Source organism: Benincasa hispida, unplaced genomic scaffold (genome assembly GCF_009727055.1).
Source record: "Benincasa hispida cultivar B227 unplaced genomic scaffold, ASM972705v1 Contig637, whole genome shotgun sequence".
In the NCBI taxonomy this organism is placed as follows: Eukaryota; Viridiplantae; Streptophyta; class Magnoliopsida; order Cucurbitales; family Cucurbitaceae; genus Benincasa; species Benincasa hispida.
In genome coordinates, this window is record NW_024064988.1 from 140202 (window position 1) to 147821 (window position 7620).

Consider the following 7620-nt stretch of genomic DNA (forward strand, 5'->3'; position numbering starts at 1 on the left):
GCAAGTCAAGCATATTCACCCAACTGAGAGAGAATCAGAGGATCAAGTATTAGAGATCGAACCACATCGCATCAAATCAACTTCAACATCAACACCAACTCAAGTTCAACTCCACGAAACACGTTTCTTCGAAAACCTTGTGTGAACAACTAGATTATACTATATGGTCTATCAATATTGATTATGCTTTATATTTTCATAATCTATCTCATAAATTATATAGAACACATAAAAGGAATTGTAGGAAGATTTTTGTATGGATTACATTTTATTTAAAAAAAATGAAATTTAACTAGATTTTTTAAGACAAAGATTTCTAACGTATTATTGGTGTCACTGATAGAACTCGGGTTATATATTCACTCTTTTGGCCAAATTGCCAAGGAAGTCGAGACTCCCCCTACAACAAGCTCACTGAGCATTCACAAAATACAGCCAAGATATCGTTAGCTCGCCCCTCCTTTCTTAAAATAGTCTAATTTGTAACTAATCAAATCTTCCCCAAACCTACAAGATCACTCACACCTCTAACTAATTTTATTTCATATCCCTCACCCATTTACATTTGATTCCCTTCCCACATTTTCATTTGATTTTCCTCTCTTATTTCGTTTCCTCTCATACCTCTTAAGGATTGGGGAGCTATCACTACCCGCCCCCTAAAAGACCACCTTGTCCTCAAGGTGAAAATTTGGAAATTGTTCCTTGATTTGCAAGCTATTCTCCCAAGTTGTATCTTCTGGAGTCATGCCATCCCATTGAATGAGGACTTCAAAATCGTTTGGTGATACAACTGTTGTACCAACCTTCCGTATGCCTAAAACAACAACCGGATGAGGGTGTAATTGTCCCTCGTTCTGCCATACCAGAGGAGTTGTTATCCTTGGTAGTAATGTGTTGATCGCCTTCCATCGTTGAGACACATAAAACACTGGGTGGATGCTGATATGTGTAGGAAGATCAAGCTTATATGCCACCAGGCCAATTTTTTGAATGATTTGGAAAGGGCCTATGAAGCGAGGAGCGAGTTTCAGGTGCTTATGAATGAGCAGGGAGCTTTGGCGATTATGATTTGAGTTTAACATATACCCAATCGGATATTTCAAAATTCACCTCTTGTCTTTTAGCATCCGCAAGAGACTTCATCGTTGTTGTGTTGCTTCTAGTGTACCCTTAAGGTTTTTGAGCATCTCATCTCTATTTTTTAATAAGATGTCCACTTCCCCTACCACAACGGTCCCGACTTCATATGAGACTAATGGGGGTATAGGTTGACCATACACCACTTCGTATGGGGATTTCTTGATAGCGGTATGATAGGAAGTATTGTAGTTGTATTCCACCCATGCCAACCATTTGGACCATTTAGTCGGTGTTTCCATGGCAAAACAAAGTAGTTACGCTTCTAATCCTCGATAAATAACTTTGTCTGACTATCGGTTTGTGGGTGATACGATGTGCTCTGTTTCAACTGGGTACTCATCAATTTGAATAGTTCTTCCCAGAAAAGGCTTGTGAATAATTTAGCTCTATCGGACACGATGCTCCGTGGCACCCCATGTAGCCTTACTACTTCTCGAAGGAATACCCTTGCTACCATGGCTACTGTGTAAGGATGACGAAGTGCGATAAAGTAGGTGTATTTTGATAGACGATCAACCACCACCAAAATGGAGTTGTGCCCTTCAGGTTTTGGCAATCCATCAATAAAATCCATGCTAATGTCATTCTAGATTAGTTCCGATATGGGCAAAGGGTGTAACAATCCCGCTGGGGCTAAGGATAGGTATTTGGCTTGTTGGCAAACAAAACAATCACCAACAAATACATGCACCCGAGCCTTCATTCCTTTCCAGAAAAACTTCTTCTTAAGACGCTGGTACATCTTGACTATTCTATTATGGACTCCCACTGGACTGTTATAAAATTCTTGGAGAAATAATGAGATTGTTGGTGATGAAGAGAGCAGTACCACTCTCTGTTTATATAATAAAAGTTCCCATTTCATAGTGTAGCCTTGAGGGTGAGGATTCCTAGCTTGAATAGTGTCTTGGATGCCTCGTAACTCTTCATTTTGATCGATCTGACTGCTAAAGACAGCTAGATTAATACTATCCACAAAACTTAACAAACTCAGCTCCATTGGCAAAGGTATTCGAGACAACACATCAGCTGTCGAATTCTTTAATCCTCTTCTGTATTCAATCTCAAAATCATACCCGATTAGTTTTGCTACCCATTTCTGACATTCGCTCGCAATGATTCGTTATTCTAATAAGAACTTAAGGCTTTTCTGATCGGTGTGTACTGTAAACCGTCGGCCAAGTAAATACGGTCTCCACTTTTGGATAGCAGGACAATGGCGATTAACTCAAGCTCATAAAAAGCCTTGAGATTATGCGTTAGTGGCAAGGCGTGGCTGAAATAAGCCAATGGGCGGCCTCCCTGCATTAAGATAGCTCCTATGCCAACCCCTGATGCGTCTGTCTCAACTACAAATGGTCGAGTGAAATCGGGCAGCCCCAAAACAGGGAGCTCTGTCATCGCTTGCTTCAAAGCCTCAAAAGCTTTCTGGGCTTCCTCATTCTACTTAAAGTTGTCCTTCTTGAGTTGTTGTGTTAATGGGAATGCAATTGATCCGTAGTTGGCTATGAACTTTTCATAATACCTCGTTAGCCTAAGAAATTCTCTCAACTACTTAATGGATGATAGTGTTGGCCACTACACCATGGCTTCTATTTTTTACGGGTCCGCAGCTACCCTATCTGATAAAATCACGTGACCCAAGTATTCTATTTTGCAAGCTGTAAATGTGCATTTTTTTTAGGTTGGCCACCAACTGATTTTCCTCCAACACTTGCAGCACAAGAGATAAATGATGGACATGGTCATCAATCGAAGAACTGTAAATTAATATATCATCAAAGAAAACTAATACAAAAAAATTGTGTAAAATAGGGCTGTAAAATATCATTCATTATCGATTGAAATGTTGATGGGGCATTTCGTAGTCCGAACAGCATAACCAGAACTCATAGAGACCCTCATGAGTCCAAAATATCATTTTGTGGATGTCCTTGGGTGCTACTCTTATTTGGTGATACCCCGACTTTAAATCAATTTTGGAAAAAACCATGGCTCCTGTTAACTTATCAAGTAATTCATTGACAATTGGAATTGGAAAATTATTCGGCACCGTCACCTGATTGAGTGCTCTGTAATCGATACAAAATCTCTAACTGTCGTCTTTCTTTTTAACAATAAAACTGGGTTAGAAAAAAGGTTGGTACTCGACTGTATGACCCCTACAGCCAACATCTCCTCAACTAGTCACTCGATCTCATCTTTTTGGAACTGGGAGTATCGATATGGGCGAATGTTTACTAGACCGGCCCCTTATTTTAGTTCAATTAGATGGTCATGGCGCCATGCCAGAGGAAGTCTTTCGATGGGCTGAAACACTGATTGAAACTTCTGTAGAATCGCCTGTATATCGGGATGACTTTCTTCTTGGTCTGGCTTATGGGTTCCTTCATTTGCGTGGGTCATGATCAAGTTCAGCTCCAACAGTATACCTTGGCCTTCCTCTTTTACAAGCTTCATCATCGATTTAAGGGAGATTTGTGATTTCATTATACTCCTATCTCTTTTAAGGTGCACCCGCCAATTGCCAATTTGGAAGTCCATTTCGGAACTACTCTAGTTGCACACAACTCGCCCCAATGTCATAAGCCATTGGATACCCAAAATAACATCAACACTGCATAGGGGTAAATGAAAAAAATCATTAATGATAATGAGATTGGGGAGATTCAATACCACACCTAATGATAGTGAGATTGGGGAGATTCAATACCACACCTTTGCAGATTTTGATAATCCGAACGGAATTCCCAGTACCTAAATAATGCCATAGCTCGTCATAGGTGTTCGCAGCAACTTGAGGACTGTCACCAACTCTTTGTCGATGAAATTATGCGATGTGCCACTATCAATTAGAACCATCACGTCTTTATCTCTGATTACACCCTTTACTTTAATCGTCCGTGGAGAATCGATTCCAACTAGAGAATTAAGCGATAGCTCTGCTACTTTATCTTCGGTTGTGTCCATCACCAACATTTCCAAGGTTGCCAGTGAGGCTTCTTCGAATTCGATATGCTCTTCACTCGTCTCTACAGTTGACTCTTATTCTTCTTCATCATGATGTATTAAGACGTTTAATTCCTTCTTTTTGCAACGGTGGCCCGGGGTATACTTCTCGTCACATTGATAACATAAGTCCTTATCCCTCTGGTTTTGTATCTCACTGTTGGACAATCACTTGAAGGCACCGGCGGTAAATGTCTTCCCATTCACGTCCCTCAAAGTCATGAAGTTAGAGGGAGCAATCGTGCTTCGACTCGAATTAAGGGAGATGGTTCGGGCTGTCGAGTTGCTGGAGTTGGCCTAACCCGGGGTGGAGCTAGAGCCTAATGAAGTTGTAGACCTAGTAGTTTTAGATGGGTTTGGGCCTCCCCCTCCCCACTTCTTCCTATGGGCCTCCTCCGTGTCTTCTATTAACTGGACCATTCTCATTTTCTCCTTGATCTCCACAAGCTTGAACATCCGTATTTCGACTTGGATATCCTCTTTGAGCCCACTTAAACTTACTTTGAGAGTTTCATCCGACAGATTCTTCAGAGGCCTCGATAGTTGCTCGAATTGCCATTGCTAAGCCCTCACTGTTCCCTTTTGCTTCAAAGTAAGAAACCGAGCTCGACGATCTTTCTCTTTTGCTGGTAGGAAACGTAATAACAGCAGCTCCTTGAACTTGGCCCAAGTATCCATCGACATTCGCTCCTCCTCCCATTGATGCCATTCAAATGCCTCCCCTTCCAAACATAGGATCGTCGCCTCAATCTTGTCCTTCTCCATCAACCGATTAACAACGAAATATCACTCGACTCGATGAAACCACCCCAATGGATTGTCAACCACTTCGCCTTTGAAGATTGGAATCTCCAGCTTCCTCAATCTCATATCGAATAGAGGTACGTCCCTTTTTTCTTTCTCCATCTGGCTCCCTTTTCTCACACTCTCCTCGATCATTGGTTGCTTCCTTTTTTCGTCACCGTCTGTTCAAATGAGCTCGAGTCATTATCGCCTGGGGTCCCCCTCCTTTTCCTAACCATGCTTCTAGCGCATGTAGCATCTTCTGCTCCAACGTTTCCCCTAAAGCTTCCATTCTTTCTGCCATGGATTGCTCTGTTATTTGTTGCATTTCAACAAATCGTTCATCATAGTCTCCATTCTAACCTGTAACAAGGTTATTTGTTCCTCGAGAGCAGACATTCTAGCTTCCATTTTCTTCACCATTCCTCAAGGAATGATGGCTCTAATACCAAAATGATAGAACTCGGGTTATATATTCACTATTTTGGCCAAATTGCCAAGGAAGCCGAGACTCCCCCCTCCCCTACAACAAGCTCACTGAGCATTCACAAAATATAGCCAAGATATCCTAAGCTCACCCCTCCTTCCTTTAAATAATCTAATTTGTAACTAACCAGATCTTCTCTGGGCCCACAAGATCACTCATCTTTAACTAATTTTATTCCATAACCCTCACCCATTTACATTTGATTCCCTTCTCACATTTTCATTTGATTTTCCTCTCTTATTTCGTTTCCTCTAATACTTCTTAAGGATTGGGGGCCTATCAGTCACCAAGTCTTTTTTATTACTTGTTTATTTCTCGCTTTGTTATTGTTGGAGCTTACTTTTTTTTTATACTCTCTACTTGTTTCGTTTGGTATCCGAAAAAAACTTTGTGCATTGTTGTCGTTGTCAGAGGCGAGATATAAGAAAGGATAGACGAAACATAAATGAAAGTTGTTTTGTTTTAATTATTGAACTTTCAAACGTATCCTATTTTGTTCTCCAAATTTTTATGACGTCACTCTATTTTTGAAATTAAAAATAATTATTTTGGCAGTTAATTTTTTTTTTTCTTTTAAGAAGCTGATAATGTAACTTTGAATATGTACATCGACGTATTAACATTGACACATACAAACTACATATAATAAAAACATTCAATGATTGGATATAACCCATCTAAGATTCATCATAGGCCAAAAGGGAATTCAAACCATATTAATTTATCTAGATTGGATGGGATGTTAACAACTTTAAATTAAATAACTATACATTTAAGCAAAATTAAAGTAATAAAATCCCAAGCAAAATCCAATCCCCCAATAAAAGAATGTTAGCAACCTAAGAATAACTTCATCTAATAACTTCATCTCTAACTTTTATATGAATTATTGATTCAAAATTTCACCTTTACATCCTCTTTTTCATTTTTTTTTTAATTCAACACAACAGCTTGATAATTAAGTTCTGCTTAGTAGTTTATCTAAAAACAAAAATTAGAGAAAATAATGTATTCAAAAGTAAAGTTATATTTTCAAATATGTATTTGATAGCTTTTGATTCTAATTTAAACCAATTGTTTTTAATGGGTTTGATCCTATATTTAGAAACTACCAGACTAGTTGCAGCTACTCACAAAATAATGGGTTGAACATAAACTATTATCAACTAATTTATGAATACCTTATATGTTAAAAAAAAAAATTTGTATGATTATTATTAAGTAATACTATACTTTTGAGTTCATTATATGTTATATATTTTATTTTTTTTTAAAAAATGAATTTTGTTTATCTCATGAAATATTATTTGTACATTTTTTTTTTTAAAAAATACAATTATACATTTAAAAAGTTAAAATTCAAAATTTGAATACACTGAAAAACATAAAAGTATTGTTTTCAGAAATTTGCACGATTTGAATTACTAAATCCGAAAACAAATTTCAAAATCATAATTTGGATTGCATACCAACAATTGTCCTTATTTTATGAACTTATGAAGCAAATCTAAAAATACAAAACACAATTGAAATTGCCAACCAAACATACCCTAATAGAAAGATTAAACTTTTTTTTAATACAATTGTATGGACGAGAATTGAATCTCCGACTTTTAAAATGAAAGGTCACGTGACTTTAACTTAAACTTATAATTTGCAAGTTGAAAACACATGCATAGATTAGTTGAGCTACAAAACACTCAATTTGCGAAGACGTTGCAATGATAATGGAGTCTTACTACAAACGCGCGTTGAATAAAAACAGTGGGAGAGACTTGCGATAGGAAATTCGTTTTAGAAGGGTTGAAATTGAATTAAATCTTTTAAGTTTCTCAACAAATTTCCTCAGCAATAGTTGAAAAGTGTGGTAAAATTTGGCAAAATTTTCCTTGTGACATTTAAAGTTGTATCGTCAATTGCGTGAACATAATAATGAAGAGTTGCTTTTCTGAGTTTGGAATTTGAATATGTCCCACATCGGAAAGACTTTGAAAGTGGAGTGACGCAAGTGGGTATAAAAGGGAAGTGGAAGGAGGAGGGATTTTCATCTTTGCGCTTGGGGCAATGACGCAGCTAGTGAGGTACTAACCGAGGCGCGTCTATTGCTGGTTGAAAACTATTTCCAAACCCCCTCTTAGGCCTGGGTTTGGCCCAGGCCTTCGAGAATTTCTGGAAGGGCTCCCTTTGGGGGTAAAGCC

General features: G+C 38.2%; 1 non-coding gene across 1 annotated transcript; it reads left to right on the forward strand.

Annotated features, from left to right (window-relative positions):
- The first annotated feature begins 7468 nt into the window (after positions 1-7468).
- LOC120069864 lies at positions 7469-7620 on the forward strand. Its single transcript, XR_005479711.1, has one exon. It is a non-coding gene; the product is annotated as a U4 spliceosomal RNA (small nuclear RNA).